Raw genomic sequence first — 19,893 nt, 5'->3', positions numbered from 1 at the left:
TAAACTTCATCATTTTTTTAAAGATCAGAGCTGGAAATTGGCTTTGTCTTAGGCACTTGTGGCATTCTCATGTTAACACTTGCTCAGTTCACCAAATTACGCCAGAATGCAGCCTCACTTCTTCAGTGGCAGTGCTGTTGAAGAAGCTGTACTAGGTTATGGGAAAATCACAAAAATCATACAATGTTGAAGCTGTGTGGAAACTGAAGGATTGCCTATTTCAGCCATCTAATTTTGGGGATGGGAGAATGACACCCATAAAATAATGAATACAAAAGGAGACAGTGTTTAAACTACTGTTTTCCTGTTATCTCACCCATGGACAAGACACACACTTTTGAGTAAAATATTGGGGCTTTTCTTCTTTACGTAATTATCCATATGGATTTTTAATCCAAGGTGACCTAGGTGTTTTGATTTTGCAAGGAAAAAGAAAAACGATCAGTGAGCATTGTTCCATTTCCGATGGGCATAGTACAATTCGAGAGAATCTGCCTTTCTGTGATTCTGAGGCCTTATCACAAACAGTGGTCTTTATTAGTAATGCAGGTGGTTTAATCTCATAAGCACTTAAACGCATTTTGCTTCTCTGCAACAATAACTTGTGTTCTTATTTCTATAAAGCATCTAAAACTCTGTCATCTTGAATGTGCCAACATCAATATAGAAAAAAACATTATACTTTGACCTTGTAGTTCCATTCTGTGGCTTGCTGTGTCTAGTTTTCTTTACTTTTCTTTCTTTCTTTCTTTCTTTTTTTTTTTTTTTTTTTTTGAGATGGCGTCTCACTTTGCCACCCAGGTTGGTGTGCAATGGTGCTATTGTGGCTCACTAAAACCTATGCCTCTGTGTTCAAGCAACTCTGCAGCCTCAGCCTTCCAAGTAGCTGGGATTACAGCTGCGCACCACCACGCCCGACTAATTTTTGTATTTATAGTAAAGACGGAGTTTTGCCATGTTGCCCAGGCTGGTCTTGAACTCCTGACCTCAGGTGATCTGCCCACGTCAGCCTCCCAAAGCGCTGGGATTACAGGCGTGAGCCACCGCGCCCAGCCTCTAGCTTTCTTCTTCAGTGCCTTATTTCATTGCTTGTTGGGATATTTTTACTGGTATCTGCTTGCTCATTCTCGTTTTGAAAACTGAGAATAAGTTAGATTCCTCCATAAATAATTGCTCCTAGACACTGCTGGTCAAGGATTGCTTCAATTTGTATTTCTGTCTTGAGTTATTTTGGTCCACCCAGAAGGAATGAATCGAGGCCCCATGCTCACATGAGCTGGTTGTGGTTCCTAGTTTAAGTCAGTGAGCCCCTCTTTTCCCTTTTGCTCAGGCCCTGTGTTCAATAAAGGCAATTTTTCTTGAACTCTGGTGTTTATGGGGAGGGGGATCTCTTTTTGTTTTGTCCTCACACACTTGAAAGATCTTCCTGTAATGGTTCAGGTTTATGAGAGGAAATTCCTATTATATGTCCCATCTTTGGTGGGTCCAGGTCTTGTCTCCTATTCTTAGTGCCCCATGCCATGAAAACTAAAGTTCCAATTCTTCAGGTTCAGCAGACACTCTCAAGGTAAAATCCAACTGCTGAACTTGGCTTACCTCGGTTTTCTCCCTGCTTATTTTTCTAGCCTAAAAAAATAACTTTTCTACCAACTCACCTACATAGTTAAGAAGTAGCAGTTTTTAAAATATATGTTTTAGTTAGGATAGTCACTTTTAAATAGAAGGTTGGTCTGGGTACCTCATTCACCATTTAACAGATTTCTGAAATAGAGTATTCCCGTAACAATTATTTTTTAAATATTCTGACATTTTAGGTGTTTCTGTTTTGCTTTGTTTTGTTTCTATTTGGTAAGGGATTTGTTTTTCCTTGGATTATTCTGCCAGTTATCATTCAACTGCAGTACAGAAAACCACAGTTTAGTGCTGCCTTAAATTCACGTGAGGACAGGGCCCCTTGTCCTGGACAAAGCCCTTCCCCATCTTCTTACTGAGCTATGCTAGAGATAAGGGGATGCAGCCACTTCTCCTCATGACTCTCATCTTGTGGTCACAAGGTGGCTGCCCCCTCCACATGTCACATTTGCTTTCCAGGCAGGAAGAAACCAAACGTGAAGAGCATCAAGGGCTAGCACTGCAACAAGAACGTGAAAGCTTTTCCAGAAACCTCAGCTGTATCACTGGTCAGAATTGTGTCACATGGCAGCCCAGCTGCGACTGTGGACGCCCAAATAAAACCGAGGTTCCACCAATAAGGTCAGTAGAAAAAATGAGTATAGAGGGGTCCCGAGCAGCCTCTGCCACAGCTGCTCACTTCCTGCCTTCACAGCACTGCCTTCAGCCAACACCTGAACTATCTGTACGTTCAGAATGCTTCTCCTTTGTGGCCTAACATATGACCAATCAATACAAATGTATTTTATGTATCTTAGAATTATTATGTGGTCTTCTATATTTTGCTTTTTTTATTTACTTGGTACAGCATGAGCTAACAAAGGTACGTTAATTTGTTTTGTTTTCTGTATGCCTTTTTTCATATTTGGTGCATTAATGTTTATGATTAGCCTTCATTACAAGTTGTAATCTTTTTCACAATATAGTATTTATTGATAGTTTTTGATTATTGATAAACTTGCCAGACATTAATTTTACAATTCTATTGTATTTTTATTTGCATTTTCCTGGCATATCACCACCTTTCTGTCACAGTTGTGTCTCACTGTTTGCATCAACTTTTCCTCAGACCTCTCCATCTTCTCTCCCTACCCAAGCTCAATATTCTTTTAATTTCTTATTATAACATTTTATAATATTTGCATTCTATTCTGTAATCATGATCCCCATGGTCATAAAACCTCATGTTTCGTTTCAGTGAATTCAATGTTACCACCAGCCTTTTCCTTTTTTTTCTTCTTCCATCTCCCCCTTCCTCTCTCTTCCCTCCTTCTCTTCTCTCCCTCTTCCATTCTTTTCCTTCTTTCTTACCCTCTGCCTGTTCCTCCTTCTCTTTCTTCATCTTAAGACCTCTATTCATCTGTTTGTCTTCAGTTTATTCTTTCATAATTTTGGTTTTTTGTTGGTGGTGATGTTTCTGTTTTTATTCCTGGCAGAGCTATAGACAGTATGTACTCTATGAGAGTATATACTCTGAGTTATTGAATGCCTCAGGAGACAGGCCTGTTGTTTGTATACTTGGATAGCAGGTAGGTTGCATATAAACATTTTTAGTTGTAATTCCGTCTTCTAAGAACTTTGTAAATGCTGTTGCACTTTCTTCCACATTTGAGTGCTATAAAAAGGCCTGAGGCTAACCTGCCTTGTTCTCCTTAGGGATGATTTGATTCCTCCCTGTGTGCCATAGAAATATTTCTGTTAGTTTTAGTAGAACATGTTAGAGTACTTTTGTTCTGAATTAGTTTTATGTGGAGCATGTGTGGAATCCAATCTCTTAAGAAATTTTCAAAAATTTAAAACCAGCATTTAAGAACTTTACCTTACGTGGTTTTTCCTTCTCTTCTCCGGGCACAATTGTGATTATATGAGATCTTGGTGGTCTGCCTTAACTACCAGTGATTTCTGCTGTAAAAACCCTTTGCAACTTGCTTCTTTTCCTGCTGCATTGTGTCCAGTCTCTCCAAATTGCTCTTTATATCCCAGCGTGTAATGCAGCCATGTATATTTTTTAACTTCTTATAAGAAGTTTCTCATTTCTGTAATGATTTTGTTCTCATGTTTAATTTCTTTGTTTCCTTATCTCTTCTTAGAGGCCCAATGTTCCTCCTCCAGTTCTTATCTCAGGTCACATTTTCATTAATATCTTTGAGTCCACAGAGAACTATGTGTTCATATACTTCTTATACTTTATGGCACTCCAGTGTCCCCCCTTGCCCTGAATATTACTCAGTCATTGATACTTCTACCCTCCAAGAGTTTTTAATGTGGTAGGGGAATGTTTTTGTTTTTGTTTTTGTTTTTTGGCAAATTAGCAAATGATAAAAAGGGCACAAAAATCATATGATTAGAAATGAGCAGAAATTATCAAAATAGTAATGATGGTTATTATTTCCTGAATAGCAGAATTATAGACCACTGTCATGTTTTAAAATTTCTTACAATGGCTACATAATAACTTGTATAACCAGAAAAATATGATGCATTAAAAATGATGGGCCTTAAACTCACGGACATTCTCACCAAACCCATGACTGGCTCTTCCTCCAGCTCTTGAGTGGACATGCTCTGCTTCCACAGTCCTTGATTGAATAAATGGGGTACAAAGCTGAAATCTGATCACTTTAGAACTCTTCCAGAAAGCTAAGAAATATTGCATATAAAATACCTGGAGCCCTCTGAGAAGTGGAAGGAGTTCATGCCATCATTATAAGAAACATTTCTAATCTTCTCAGATACATTGCTCTATCCCTAGCAAATCTGCTTTTTACATAGTTAAACCTCTGGAATGAATTTACCTCATTAAGCAGAAGTAGTGCCAATGAACAGGGACTCTATTTCCAGAGAACAGAACTCACAGCCGGAAGGGCCAGCACAGCCTCCTCTCAAGGTGCTGGGCCCATCTCTCCTGGCTTTATATCACCTCGTCTTTAGAAAGGAATCAAAAGAGCCCCAGTCCATCACTAACATAGAAACACAAGCACAATGCTGAGGGTGGAATAGCTCAGAGAAATGACCAGATTGAGGCTAGAAAACAAAAGCAGCCCATGTGACTAGCATCCCTTCAAAAGTGAGTCCTCATGCACTTTACACATCCTCAGAAAGCAGACACATAAGGTGAAAGACTGGGACAATTTGAGAACTAAACTAATTGTTCAAATATTTAAACATGGTCTTAAACTTACCTAACCTGTCACTGTCTTCATACAAAACATAGATACACACATATACATATACACTCACATAAAACTTAGAGAAATACAGAATTTTGCTCCATATAAGAAAGAGTTCTTTAACAAGTAGAAATTCTGTAAATGATACGGACTGGCTGATGCTCGGGAGAGTTAGGGAAGATGACTGGAATGCCCGCTTTAGTTCCCAGAAGTGAGTCTGCAGTATGTAATTCTTCCAAGTACAATCTGCCTTATCTATGTGATAATATGTCTTTAAACATTAGACTCAGTAATTTTAACTACAAGAAACCCAATCCACCCATATTTTGCCCTTCAACACAAACCACTAAATTCCAGAACACGGCCAAAGACACAGATCATCTCTAAATTATCTCTAAAAAATTTTTAGAAGGCTTAATTGTAAACAAAGAAGAGAGTGAATATTTTTGGATGACTGTAGATGGCTAAGATTTCAACTGTTGGATTACTTCCTGAATTTTCTGTGCAAAACATCAAGTTTCAAAATAAGAACTACTGTTTATAGATGTGAAAAACACCCCAACTTTCCAAATGCACCTCATGTCATTAGATTAATTTGCTATGCACCTCGGGCAATTATATTAGTGGCAAAGCTATTCTTCCAGACCTCGTCTCCAAGCAGGCACTATAATTAGAGAAAGCCCACATCCCAACAGACAAAACCTCTGCAGACTGGAAGGCAGAGCCCATTACGTTTACCCCAAGCACCTCTGACTATCTCTGTGTGCTGAGGACAAGGCAAATGTGCATTGTGAAAATTAACACAGCCAGAAAGGAAGCATCCCACAGGGTGAATCAATACCCAGCAAAGGATAATGGGATTCCTGCTCAGGCAGCTGTGTCCTGCCCCTCCCATTAGCACCTGTCAGTAAGAGCAGTCAGGGCCAGGCGATGGGTACCCGCCCCCCCAGCTCAATCCTGACGATGATCATTAGCTCCAGCCGGTGCAGAGGCACCCCACGCTGCCAAATAGTGTCCTTTTCTCCTTAAGTGCAGACAAACAATGACTTCTCCTCTAATAGCTGGCACAGATCTTGTTAATCTTTCTTGTTTCACTTCTGTTTTGCCCTTAGCACAGTGTGTAGGAGAGATCAACTTGAAGGTAGAAATTAGGTTATTCAAGTTAATTTCAGGACATGCTCTACTCAGAGACTTAGAACCATCTAGGCTGGCCTGCGTCACCTAGAGGTAATCACAGGATGGAAATAATACTCCACCAATCACATCACCTGGTAAATAATCAATATCTACCCTTTGGACCTTTGTTACTACCATTTGCTGAGAGAAAAGGCTGAAGGATTTCACACGGCTAAAAATCTCTTTCTGCCTTCTTTCCTCCTTCGTCTTATTTACTCCAGTTTTCCTTTCTTCCTTCCTTCTTTCCTTCCTTCCTTCTTCCTTCCTGTCTCCCACCCTCCTATCCCTTTCTTTCTCTTTGCCTTCCTCTCTTTCTCCCTTTCTATGATTTTTACCCTTCCTCCTCCTTCCAAAGTAGACATTAATAGTCATCAAAAGGAAAACTGGACATGTAAAATATCAGTTAACACTTACCCCTAGAAAAAGGTAAGTATTTTTAAGTGCTTCTCTTCACAGACAAAGTTCTGAGTATGTGTGTGTGCAAGCCTGTGGAGGACCCAAAAGTGGAGTAGGTGACCAGGCCAGGCACCCTTCACTTGCCCTGTTTTCAAAATGCTTCTGTGATAAGGGCCCAGGAATGCTAACATCTGCCAGAAATTCATCATGAACTGTGATTTTTACCTGGTTATATTATATTCTATCCAAAAGAATTGCAAAGACACTTCTTAACTAAATTGGCAGTCTTTTTTGCTTTTGTCTTTCTATAGGCCTGATTTTCTTCTTAACATTACATGTATATGGACTTATAATCCAGCCACAGCCTATTCTTAGGACAAGCCAGTTGCTTTAATTGGGAGGAAATCACCAAAACTTCAGAAAGTATTGCATAATATTGATTTAATCTCTCTCCCCATCATGTATTCACTCCTCCAATCATTCACAAGTATCAGTTGAGCACCTGCTTAGGGCCAGATGCTTATGTCTCACAGTTTAGTTGGGGGAGTTGACATAGGGAAGAAGGGAAAGGAATGGAAGGGAAGGTGTTTTCACTAAGTCTGGTGATTTCTAAAGAGCTCTGGAGACCAAAGACCAAAAACACTCAAATCCACTGACAACATGAATAAGCTCCTTGTCCCATTCTTTTTTGCAATGAAAGGTTTGCATCTGGAACATCTAAAAAAAAAAATTCTTATAAAAAAGCAATACACATTTATTCTAGAAAATATAGATAAGAAAGTGAAAAAATATTTAAATTACCTATAATCATCATCCCAAACTTTTGGTATTTCTCTTCCGTGTGTGTTTTTCTCTTGTCCATATAGTTTGAACCATTTGATATTACTTATGTCAAATCACATTTTGACATACAAAATAGCAATTTCATATGGTTCAACCTCATACTGTTGATAAATTTACAGACATGGAAACATAGTGTACATATTTGTATCCTGATTTTTTTCACTGAATTAAATAGCATAAATTCCTCTAACATTAAACATTTTTAAAGCTTAAAACCCAACAAATTAAAACAATTTTCAATGGTTTGCCATTTTTCATTTTATGAATGTAAAATAAATGCTTATAGCAAACTGCTTAAAGGAAAATTTTCTCCTTTTTTCATTTTCCATATTGTTGTGAAAAATATCCGAATCTCAAGCTTCTTCCAGTCATGTCTTTGATGCTTTGAAGTCAAACATAAAAGATGTGCACTTCAAGGCAAGAGCAAACATGACCACTTAGCATTTTGTAAATTAGGCTCGATTTTTGAATAACGCGTATAAAGCAAAGACTGTTAGTATGTGCACTTGACCCTGATCTCCCACAGAATTAGTTCTTGCAATCAACAGCTTGTGCTGCCTAAATATTTACCCTCTGCCATCACTAAGCTACATGCTGCAATCTACTTGTCGAAATATTATTCCAGTTTTAATAATGTCCTTTCACTTAGGGACACCTATAACTGCAAGAGACTCAGTACTGACTCCCAACAGCTCCACTGAACATGTAAACTAAAAGATTCCTTCCAGCTTCCTGAATTGGGTGATGCCCTCATGATTAAGACTGGAAAAATAGATAGGGTCACACAAGTCAAAAAATGAGAAAAACATTCATTTGGAAAGCACATTGGAGATCATTCACTTGAAAATCGGAAATAGAGCAAACCCTTCCATTTTATTAAGGCAAAAACTTCAGCGGGTTACCATGGGGGAAATTCTGCAAACTGAATGCATCCCAGCTTTTCCCAGGAAATCTTACATGGAGATGAATCACCCACTGTCCATATGCTTTGCCATATTTCACCAAGCACATGACAGAATGCAACTTAGAAAACCCCCACAAATGTCATGCCAGTGCTCAGCCAGCCCTATCCATTTTGAAAATGGTGGAAGTGGGGATTCTAAAGGTGGGTTTTATGTACTTGCAATGATATGCTTTAAAATGGACAAAAATAAAACAAAATTCTTTTAAGAAATTTTAATTCCAAGAAACTACAGAGAATAAAGATTCTTTTAAAATGGTTTTGCCTTAGATAGCTCTCTAGGTTCACATTTGAATGGAAAAATGTTTATCTGCTGAGTTAAATTCACCCTATACATCACCATCCACGAAGGGATTTTAGCCAAATCGCCTGAAAAGTCTGCAGCAGGTAATCGGCGTTTCCGCACACTCTGAAAGTTGCACTCCTAATTTTCCATGTTTCATGGAACGCACGTTTCCTTTAAAAACTTTTGAATTTGCTTTGGGTGCTGGTTCTATGTCTCATCCAGAAGTGGGAGGAACAAGTCAGCTGTTTGTAAATAGAAGGCAGCAACTGAGAAGGGATTATAATAATTTTCACTTTGATAGTATCTTACACTTGAAATTTCAGGGAGCTTTGCAAACTTGTAAGTATTATTTCTCTCATTTCTATTAGGAAGAAAACTGGGTCACAACCCACCCAAGATAGTAAGTTAGTTAAAGTCAACAGTACAAGTGGTAAGTGTGATATCCCCTTTGTAGGCCATTGAATCTCACTTCCTGTGAGTCACGCCAAGTCGAGAGATGACATCATTAGGGCTGACCCCTGTGAGAACTGTACATACATAAAGCCCTTGCAACCACATGGAAATCATTGCTGGTCCTGGGGAAAGTCGTTTGTGTCCAAGATATGATTGATCACATATTCACAGCTGGAGATTAAACAGATTCAAAGATGTAGTGGTGACCACCTTTTGCCATCACTCCAAAAAGAGTAATGAACAGGGTACCAGGAACCTAGCCTCCACATGTCCAGATGCTTCTCCTACTCACCCTCTACTGAGCATTCAATACTATTTTTTTAAATGTCAAGTGCTATTTATTTTGACATTTTAGAAATGTCCCTGAAAGACAAATCAGTGTCTTTAAAGATGAATAATCCTGATAGTAAATTTATGGCTTTGAAAGTCAACACATATCCCTCCTTTCACCAGGCTGGCAGGTTTTGAAGCTTTTTGCAGGAATTAGAAGTAGCCTTGGTCCTCTTGGCCAAGATTGACCAAACATTCAGGCAGTGATTTAATATACTAGCCAAAACCTAAACTAGCACTCACATGTAAGCCTTTTTTATTTCTAGGGCTGACAAAGATCATACAAATAAACATACATAGTCAGATGCACATTCCAGAAAATCAGTACAGGCAGAACCCATTTTCTTTTTTTCAACCAATGTATCAAATTAAATACAAAGTCAAATTGCTCTATAAGATAATTTAATCCCTTGGACCAAATTCGGCCTGCCTTCTGTTTTGGTAGGTGAAGGTTTCTGGACAACCTGCCACGCTTATCCATTCCCAGATTGTCTGTGGGCTGCTTTTGTGCTACAACAACGTGGTTGAGTTATTGACACAGAAAATGTGTGGCCCACAAAGGCTACAGTTTACTTTCTAACCCTTTATAGAAACTAGTTGACAACCCCTGGCTTATTCTATAAAATGAGTTAGCCATAAAAGATCCTATAAAATTATGAGGAAACAGTAGTCACGTCTTTAGAGCAGATTCAGGGGAGGTAGCCTGGTTAAAAATGCCCTCCCTGATCCTGGCTGTGGTCCATGATACCTCCCCACCTACATCCATGAGCCATGAATTGACCATAAGGGAAGCACATAAGGGAAGCTGAGTCTGTCAGTGATTCCCAGTAGGGAATTATACTTCACCTCAGAACCATTCATTGACCTCAGATACCCATTTGTTCCTTTTCTAGCTACCAAACTCCCTGGTCTTAGCTCAGCACACCGATGCTCAGTCAACATTGTCAGGTGCTTCAGAAGCCAAGGAGGATGAGGAGCAACAGTCTCCTAATTTAGAAATTAGATAAACAGTGGTTATTTTAATGAGAGCAGGTATAGGGAGGTGGCAGTGTAGTAGTCAATGTGAATGGAAAGTGAGAAAGAGAAGATGAGAAGTGTTGATTGTGCAGGCTTCTGCAAGAAAGGAAAAGAGACAAGAGGGCTGTCCTTCAAGGAAGAGGCTTGTTAAAAGGGTTTTGTTTTGTTTTGCTGATTTGTTTTAAGGATGGTGTATATTTAAACGCACTAACAGGCTGAGATCAAGAATCCAGGAAAAAGCCAGAGGCGGGAATCTGAAGATACAGAACAGATACAGGTGGCAAAGCAAGAACTCAAAGAATGGGAGATCAGGGGGTTGAGAGACAGGTGGAGGGCTTTGCCTTGGACAAGAAGTAAACCCACAGTGGCTGCATGGATGGCAAACACCAAGGCTCGCCCTGAACCATAGAGCAGGTTAACGTAGCAGAAAGGCAGCCCCCAGGGCAGCTGAGGTACTTGTGCCATCGGCCAAAGGGCCAATGACGAACTAATGTTTCAAGTGGCAGTTGAGGGCCCAGATACACCGAATAACATTTCAGAGAATCCCCTGCTTTCCCTCGATGTTCTGCCTCCTGGGACATCAGTCTCAAGCCATTCAGAAGTTCCTGAGAAACCTCGAAGCTGGCTTGAAAGAAGCTATGTACCTATTTGCAAAAATCACATTTGCCTTTTAACTACACTTTAGCTCTAACTTACAAACCAGCCCAATGTTTTCATACCTGTATTTGCACAAAATGTAGAGAAAACGTTGTATTTCATAAAGAGTGAAAAGCATGGGAATCAGGAGAACAATTAAACTGTCAGAGGAGGAAGCACTTTCTGGTGTTGATGCTGACTCTCTGTTTACAATAGCACTTGTTCAGGAAACCTTCAATGATTCATACAGAAAACAAAATCAAGAAATTACTTTGTCAAAATGTGCAAAGTTAACCTCCAGGGATTTGGGGAGGGGGCGGAGGGAGCAGTTCTGTAATTACAAGTCGCATGGAGGTACTTCACTCTTGGCAATGATGGGGAAGTGCAAATTGAAAAGTATGTAGTGACAGTTGGTGGCAGAAATCCTAGAGAAAACTAAGCCTGCCAGGTACCAATCGGTGCATGACAAGATCATCGCAAATGCTTGGATGACTCATATTTTCCCTTAGAGTTGCACGCTGGTTCTACGATATGTGATTTTTGAGATTTTATGATTATACCTGGTTTCACACATGGTCTCAGGAGACACCACAATCTTTTTATTCGCTCCCTTCTCTTGGGTCAAAAACCCAGAGGGGCGAAAAATAATCAAACTATTTTGGAGGTTAGATATCATGTTGGGTTTTTTAAGAGCTATACAAAGTTAAACTCTCATGGTTTTGAAATTAGCAAGGATAAATAAAGCAAACAAACAGATGAAACCTGACACATGGTGAGCATCGCATTAGCAACAAACGTTGACTGTGCACCCTTCTTCCAAGTAAGGGGAAGGGCTGAGTGATTCCATCCATCATTTCTTCCCTCCTGCATCCCGTAAGTAGTGTTAGGAGACACTGTGCTGGCATGCTAGGGCTGCTGCAACCAAGTCCCACAGACTGGGTGGTTAACAACCGAAATGCACCATCTCATGGTCTGGAGGCCAAAACTCCAAGATCAAGGTGTGGACAGGGTTTGTCCCCTCTAAGGCAGTGAGGGAGACTGTCCTGGGCTCTCCCCCAGCCCCGGTGCTTTGCTGGCCACCTTCAGTGTTCCTGGACTTGTAGAAGCGTCACCCTGATCTCTGCCTTCATCTTCACATGACCTCCTCCTGTGTGTGTGCCTGTGTTCAAATTTCCCCTTTTTAGAAGGACACTAGTCATCCTGGATCAGAGTCACCCTAATGCCCTGATCTTAACTGGGTGTAAAGACCTTATATCCAAATAAGGTCATATGCTAAGGTGCCAGGGTTTAGGACTGCAACATATCTGTTTTTCTTTTTTCTTGTTACTTCACTTTTTTTTTTTTTTTTGGTGGAATGGGCAGAGGGGCCACATTCCATTCCACAGCAGGTACTTACTTTGAACTTGGCCCTTCATCCCAAGGTGAAGGTGGGCAGTGGTCAACAAAAGAGAGTCAGCGCTTGTCTTCATTGAGTTCAGAATCAGGAGGAAGGGCCAGTCAGTCGATTAACAGGCACTTAGCAAACAGTGACGTCATGACAGTTACGGTGAGGGCTAGGAGGGAAAGCCCGCGGGTGGTAGGAAAATATGCAACGGAGGGATCCACACCGTTGGGGGCCAGAATCTGCTCCCCAGGAAACAGCGCGGAGAGGAGGCCTGTGTTGCCAGGCTAGGATGGTGAGGGCGTCAGCGGAGAGAACGTCCTGCGTGGGGGCCAGTCGGGGGAGCGGGTGGATCTTGGCAAACAGCAGGAATGGAAACGGCTGGAGCATATGTCTCAATGACATAGTCACAGAAATGAGAAGAGAACCTGCCATTCTCACTGACTGCTCTCTTATCTCCCCACAGGCTACTGCTCCGTGGGCTCCTTGCACCCACTCCCTTCCTCTCCTCTTTTTATAACATTTAGAAGCATTTCGTTTTGTGTTTTCTTATTTTTCAGGAAGACATTCATGAACTGCCCAAGGCCAATGCCCTGTTTTTAGAAGGCATGTTCCCCATACCTGGCTTCTGGCTACCACCTTATAAGAAGCAAGCAGTGACAGCTCCCAGTCCCGAGCCATTTGCTGAACTGGGCACTTTTCCACCATGTTCTAGCATCCTCTATGGCATAGTCATTAAAAGCCCAGATTCTGGATTCAGACTGCCTGGGTGGGAAATCTGTCACAGCAAATTTGCTCCGAATCTCCATTTCCTCAGCTGTAGAACAGGCATGCAGAGAGTTCAGCACTCCGAATACCCTGCTCCCCAATTTGTTATGAAGATCAAATGAATGAATCCAGGTAATGCACTTGGAACATTTCCTGTCACAGAATGAGCAGAAAATAAATATTGGACATGACCACACTCAATGTAGGTTCTGCCTGCTTTAAATACTCTTTCACATGATTTTAAATGTCTTAGGGACCTTTTCACCCCATGCCTAACAAACCACATGGATATAGTACATGCACAGTCAGTAATCACTGAGTGAATGAATAAATGAATGAAACATGTATTGAAGCAGTGCCTGAAATATGACACATTCCAATTTCTGCCTCAAATTAGAGATGGCCTAAAAGACTAAGGTCATTTCTAAGAGTCTTTCTTTAAAGAATTACTAATTCACATTCTATCAATTTATGGATTCATAGCTTGACTTATTATTTGTGAGCTAATTTGTGAATTATTATTTGTGACCCGATCTGTGAATTATTTGTGAGCTAATTTGTGAATTATCATTTGTGAGCTGATTTGTGAATTATTATCTGTGAGCTGATTTGTGAATTATTATTTGTGAGCTGACTCACAAATAATCTGACAACTAGGCCACAGTCGCTAAAAGAAAAAAAAAATGTGCTTGTTTTATTTAAAGTGTATTAAAGTAGTGACTATAGGTAAATATTTTAAAATATATAAATCATATGACCATGAAATGTCAGGGGACATTCTGAAAGCCCCCTGTTAAGAAGTCCCCCGTGTAAGTAAGATAGGCTCTAGGTCCATTTAATCAAAGGAAGTACGAACGTGTGCAACACAACGTGTTAGTTGTGGACACTAAAGGTCTTCAGGTGGTACTAGTGATGCACTGTTATGTAGTGTCAGCTTTTACATTTAATCCCCACATAATCATGGGAGGGAAATGTTATTATCATATTATATGGAAGTAGAAAAATGCAGACGCTGATTCAAAGCCAAGTTTCTCTTCAGGGACTTTCAAATTGCCATTTTTGTTTTATCCTAGAAGTATGCTTCTTAATCTCTTTTTCAAATTTGGTTCACAAAGGCATACAGCAGGTTTACTGTGTGTGTGTTTATTGATACATCATAACTGTACATATTTATGGGGTACATGTGATATTTTGATACACACATATAATGTACAATGATCAAATGAGGGTAATTAGTATACCCATCACCTTGAACATTTATCATTTATGTGTGTCAAAAACATTTCAAATCTTTTCTTCTACCTATTAGGAAATTTACAATATACTCTGGCCAGGAATGGTGACTGATGCCTGTAATCCCAGCACTTTGGGAGGCCGTGGCAGGTGGATCACTTAAGGGCAGGAGTTCAAGACCAACCCGGCCAACATAGTGAAACCCTGTCTCTACTAGAAATACAAAATCAGCCAGGCATGGTGGCATGCCTGTAATCCCAGTTACTCAGGAGGCTTGAACCTGGGAGGCGGAGGTTGCAGTGAGCAAATATCGTTGCCACTGGGAAACAGAGTGAGACTTCACCTCAAATAATAATAATTATTATTATTATATACATACATAGTATTTTTTCTTCCATGTATTTTATTGCATTTTAGGTTTTGGGGTACATGTGAAGAACATGCAAGATTGTTGCATAGGTACACATGTGGCAGTGTGATTTGCTGCCTTCCTCCCCTTACTGAACACTAGAACTTATTCTACCTGTATGTTTGCACCGACTAACAAACCTGTCTTCATCTGCCCTACACTTCTCAGCCTCTAACTATCATTTTACTCTCTACTTCCGTGGAATCAACATTTTTAGCTCCCATATATGAATGAGAACATGCAATATTTCTGTGCCTGACTGATTTCACTCAGTATAATGACCATTCACTTCAGTTCCATTCATGTTGCTGCAAATGGGATAAGATTTAGTGCTATTCTTAGAGCTGAATAGTATTTTAATGTGTATATTTACTATATCTTCTTTATCCATTCATCCACTGATGATATACAAGAAAACTCCACCTTTGTTTTTCCTCAAAGCTGGGGTAGACATTGAGAAAGGGAGAAAAGTATGGCACTTGGTGTCCTCTAGTGGCTCAAGGACTTGGCTCCAGGAATGGGAATCTCAGCAGCTGGGGAGTAGAGGAGAGCCACTCATGCTGCAGTGCCTGGTGTTTGAGCAAGGACAGTTCCTCGTGTGGGGTCATCCTGGCTGCCTTTCATATAGGAAATGGTGAGATTGGGCACGCCGGTCACCTCCCCAGATACTGCTGAACTCAGCTGATTATATATCTGCATGTGCTGCCATCAAAGAATCAGCAAAGGTAACTGACTAACTCAAAGAGAGAAAGGTTGATGACTTTGACTTACTCAGGAAGAAACACTGAGAAATGATCAACTTGTACATGCCAAGAGAGGCAATGAGAGACAAATAACTGAGGCTTGCGACAGTGTTTTCAAATGTTTTCTGTCTGAACCTGAGTATCATTATTGTAAAAATCACAGAATAACTGTAAGTAGGTTAAATAGCATACAGACATCATTGTAATTGTTCGGAAGAAATTTGTTATAGGCTATTTAAACTGGAAATTTTATTTCTAAATTTGCCAATCTAGATTTTATGAAGTTCATTTTTAAAAAGAGTAAAAATATGAATAAATACATTTCCCTTTCTTCTTGAGTTTCCTAATTCATGATTGATAGTTAAGCAAAAATTGTAATGTTATCTCATATACTTGTTATGAATATATGTAGGAAAGATATTTAAAACAATTATATTTTTAATTGGGAAGGATAAAGCATAATATTTCAACACTTCACTTGAACTGGTAAAATGTCAACATCAGTAGCCAGTGTTATAAATATAAAACGTGATATTTGAGCAATAACTAAAATGTCCATACAAAGAGATACACTCCAAAACTATATAAATTAATCAAAAGGACATCCAAAAAATGTTAAAGAGGAGAGAAAAAAAAAAAAAAAAAACAAGACAAGAAAGACAGTGGCCAAAAAAAAAGAAACAGAAAATAAGGAGAAGACAAAAAATAAAATAGCAGACATCAGTCTTAAACTATTAATAATTACATTAAATGTAAATGGTTTAAAAACACTAATTAAAGGCAGAGATAGGCAGAGTGAATTAACTAAATGATCCACGGGGAAAGGAGCCACCAAGCTAGCCTGGATATTTGAGAATTGAGGCAGCAGCTGCTGAAGCTACATCTGTGGGAAAGCTATGATGATCATGGTAAATTGAAAATTAAGGAATGGAAATACAAATATGCCTTGCAGACATTTGATATATTAATAACAAAGAAAGTAAATTTTAGGCCAGAGATGATAGCTCACACCTGTAATTTCAGCTACTCTGGAGGGTGAGGCAAGAGAATCACTTGAGCCTGGGAGGTGGAGGTTGCAGTGAGCTGAGATCATAGCCCTAGATGACAAAGCAAAACTTTATTTAAAAAAGAAAAGAGGAGAGGAGAGAAGAAAAAGTAGATTTTAGAGCTAATAAAACTACCAACAACATAGAGGGCCATTATATAATGACAAAATGGTTAATTCACCAAAAGATATACAATGTAAAAATGCATGGGCATCAAACAATAAGTTGTAAAATCTGTGAAGCAAGAACTGATAGAACTGAAAGGAGAAATTTAGCTGAAAACTTTAACACCTTCTTGACAATTGCTAGAACTTGACAGAACATCATTATGAATGTATAAGAACTAAAACAACATTGATCAAAAGTATCTAATAGACATTTATACAATACACTGGCCCAAAACAACAGAACACACATACTTTCTGGGAATTCTCATAACATAATAACAACATAGATTATATCCTGGACCATAAACCCAACCACAAAGATAACAGAAAAATATTCAAGCCCTTGGAAACTAAATAGCAGACTTCTAAATAACCCATGGGTCAAAGAAGATGCCTCAAAGACCTGCACATGTACCCCAGAACCTAAAGTAAAATTAACAAAAACAAATAAAAACATTGAATTGAATAAAATGGAAATCCAGCATATTGAAATTTGTGGAACATAGCTGAAGCGGTGCTGAAGGGAAATTTATAGTACTCAATGCTTACATTACAAAGAAGGAAAATCCTCAAATCAATAATATATGCTTTCACCTCAAGAATCTAAAAAGGAAAAAGAAAAATAAACTCAAAACAAGGTGAGGGAAGGAAATACTAAAGATTGGAGCAGAAATCCATGATATTGAAAGCAGAAAACAATAGATAAAATTAATGAAACAAAGAAACAGTTATTTGGAAAAAAAAAACAATAAAATTTACCAAGTCTCTTGCAAGACAGAAGACACAAGTAATCAATTATATGCCCAGTTTCATTACACAAGTAATGAAACTGGGCATATCACTACAAACCCTGCAGAAACTTAGATAAAAATGAACTGATTCCTGAAAAAGTACAGACAACTATAATTCACTCAATATCAAATACATACTTCAAATAGCACTATAACTATTAAGGAAATTAAATATGTAATTTTAAAACTTCAAAAGTAGAAATATATAAGCCCAGATAGTTTCATGAGAAAATTCTTCCAAGTGGTTAAAGAATAGCTAAAATCAATTCTATACAATATCTCCCAGAAAATAATGTGGAGAGAACACTTTTTAATTCATTTTATGGAGGTATTATTACTATCCTGATAACAAATCTACACAAAAGATAGTAGGAAAAAAGGAAAGTTGGACCAATATTCCTCACAAACATAGGTGTAAAAAAACCTTTAACAAAATATTAGGAAATAGAAATCATCAATATATAAAGAGAATTATACCATAACCAATGATTATATCATAACCAATTATTCCAGATGTACACAGCCAGAATGCATGAATGTTCAACATTCAAAAATTAGTCAATGTAACCTGTCATATTAATAATCTAGAAAAAAATCCAAGATTGTATCAATTGATGCAGAAGAATCATTTAACAAAATTCAACATTTATTCATGATAAAATCTCTCAGAAAAATAAGAATAGAGGAAAACTTCCTCAATTCGATAAAGAAAATATATTTTTAAAAACCCAAAAGCTAGTATTATACTTAATGTTCAAAAACAATGCTTTTTTTCCCTAAGACTGGGAACAAAGCCAGTGTGCCCACTCTCACAGCTCTTACTCAACATAATATTGGCAGTTCTAGCCAATAGAATAAAGCAAGGAAATAAAATAAAGGCATACAGATTAAAAAGGAAGAAATAAAACTATCCATATTTGCAGATAGGATGATTATCTATGTAGAAAATCCAGAAGAACCTCAAAGTTCTAGAGCTAATCATCTCAGCAGGGTTGCAAGATGCAAGATAGGTAATGAAAATCAAATATATTTCTGTATAGTATCAATGAGCATATGGACACCAAAACTAAAAATATTATTAAAAACTGCTCAAAACATAAGAGATTATTTGCAAATATAGCAAAACATATAAGATACTTGTGGGCTGAAAACTACCCAAAAAACTGATTAAAGAAATCAAGAAAGATATAAACAAACAGAAAGATATACCATGTTCATGGACTGGAAGATTCAATACAGTAAAGATGTCAATTCTCCCCAAATTGATACACAGGTTGAATGTAATTGCTATCAAAATTGTAGCAAGATTTTGTGGTAGCTATAGATAAGATTATTTAAAAATTTATATGAAAATGCAAAGGAGCTATAATGGCCAAAATAATTTTGAAAAATATATATGAAGTGAAAATAATTAGTCTACATAATTTCAAGACATTTTATAGCCACAGTAATCATGACTGTGTAGTACTGATTGGGGGGTAGACATATAAGTCTGGGAAACACAATAGTAAACAGAGAAACAGATACAAATATGCCCAGTTGATTTTTGACAAAGGTGCAGGAGCAGCTCAGTAGAGTGAAGGTAGCTTTCTAAACAAATGGTGCTATTATAATTGGCCATCTATAGGCAAAAATTCCAAAGTATCTCCAAAAATCTTCTATAACTAATATTCAAGTCTCGAGATAAAATATAACCATGCAAAAATCAATTATATTTCCATGATATCTTCAACCTAAACTTCACAGCTTCTACAAAAAATTAAATCCAAATAGATTGCAGGTTTAAGTTTAAAAATAGAGCTATATAATTTACAGAAAAAAAAATAGAGAAAAATTTTAGGATCTTGGGCTAAGCAAAGATTTCTTAGACTAGACACAAAAAGCATGATATATGGAAGAAAAAAATGATAAACATGGATGTCATCAAAAGAGAATGTGGTGAAACTGGATCACTCATATGTTGTTAAGAATATAAAATTGTTCAGCCACACTGGAAAACAGTTTGGCAGTTTTTTATAAAACTAAACTTGTTTTAGTTTTATATGCACCCAGCAATTGCAGCATAGGGCATAAATCCCAGAAAAATTAAAATTATGTACTGTGTCAAGGATACATGAGATCTTTCTGTATTATTTCTTACAACTGCATGGGAATCTATAATTGTCAAAAAATAAAAAGTTTAATAAAATAGCATAATTTTTTAAAACACAAAAGATGTACAGACTTCATAGTCATCTGTTCTCTATCTCCCCAACCCCACTGCCAAAATGCAAGTGACAAGAGAGGTGAGATGAGATGTGGGTAGAAGTTGACCATTTCTTTGTCTTCTACACCAAAGAAGTGCATGGTGGACAGTGGACACTCAAATCTTTATTTAATACGTCAAGGCAGGGACAGGTGCTGCAGAGTGACTTTC

General features: G+C 38.2%; 1 long non-coding RNA gene across 1 annotated transcript; it reads left to right on the top strand.

The window, feature by feature from the left end:
• Nucleotides 1-2,399: 2,399 nt before the first annotated feature.
• On the top strand, nt 2,400-14,537 carry LOC116562067. The gene is made up of 2 exons (XR_004273741.1): nt 2,400-2,494; nt 12,881-14,537. It is a non-coding gene; the product is annotated as an uncharacterized LOC116562067 (long non-coding RNA).
• Nucleotides 14,538-19,893: the final 5,356 nt, after the last annotated feature.

Source organism: Sapajus apella, unplaced genomic scaffold, assembly GCF_009761245.1.
Source record: "Sapajus apella isolate SASKATOON/1434 unplaced genomic scaffold, GSC_monkey_1.0 scaffold31, whole genome shotgun sequence".
NCBI classification, from domain to species: domain Eukaryota; kingdom Metazoa; phylum Chordata; class Mammalia; order Primates; family Cebidae; genus Sapajus; species Sapajus apella.
This window is presented reverse-complemented; position numbering and strand designations above follow the sequence as displayed.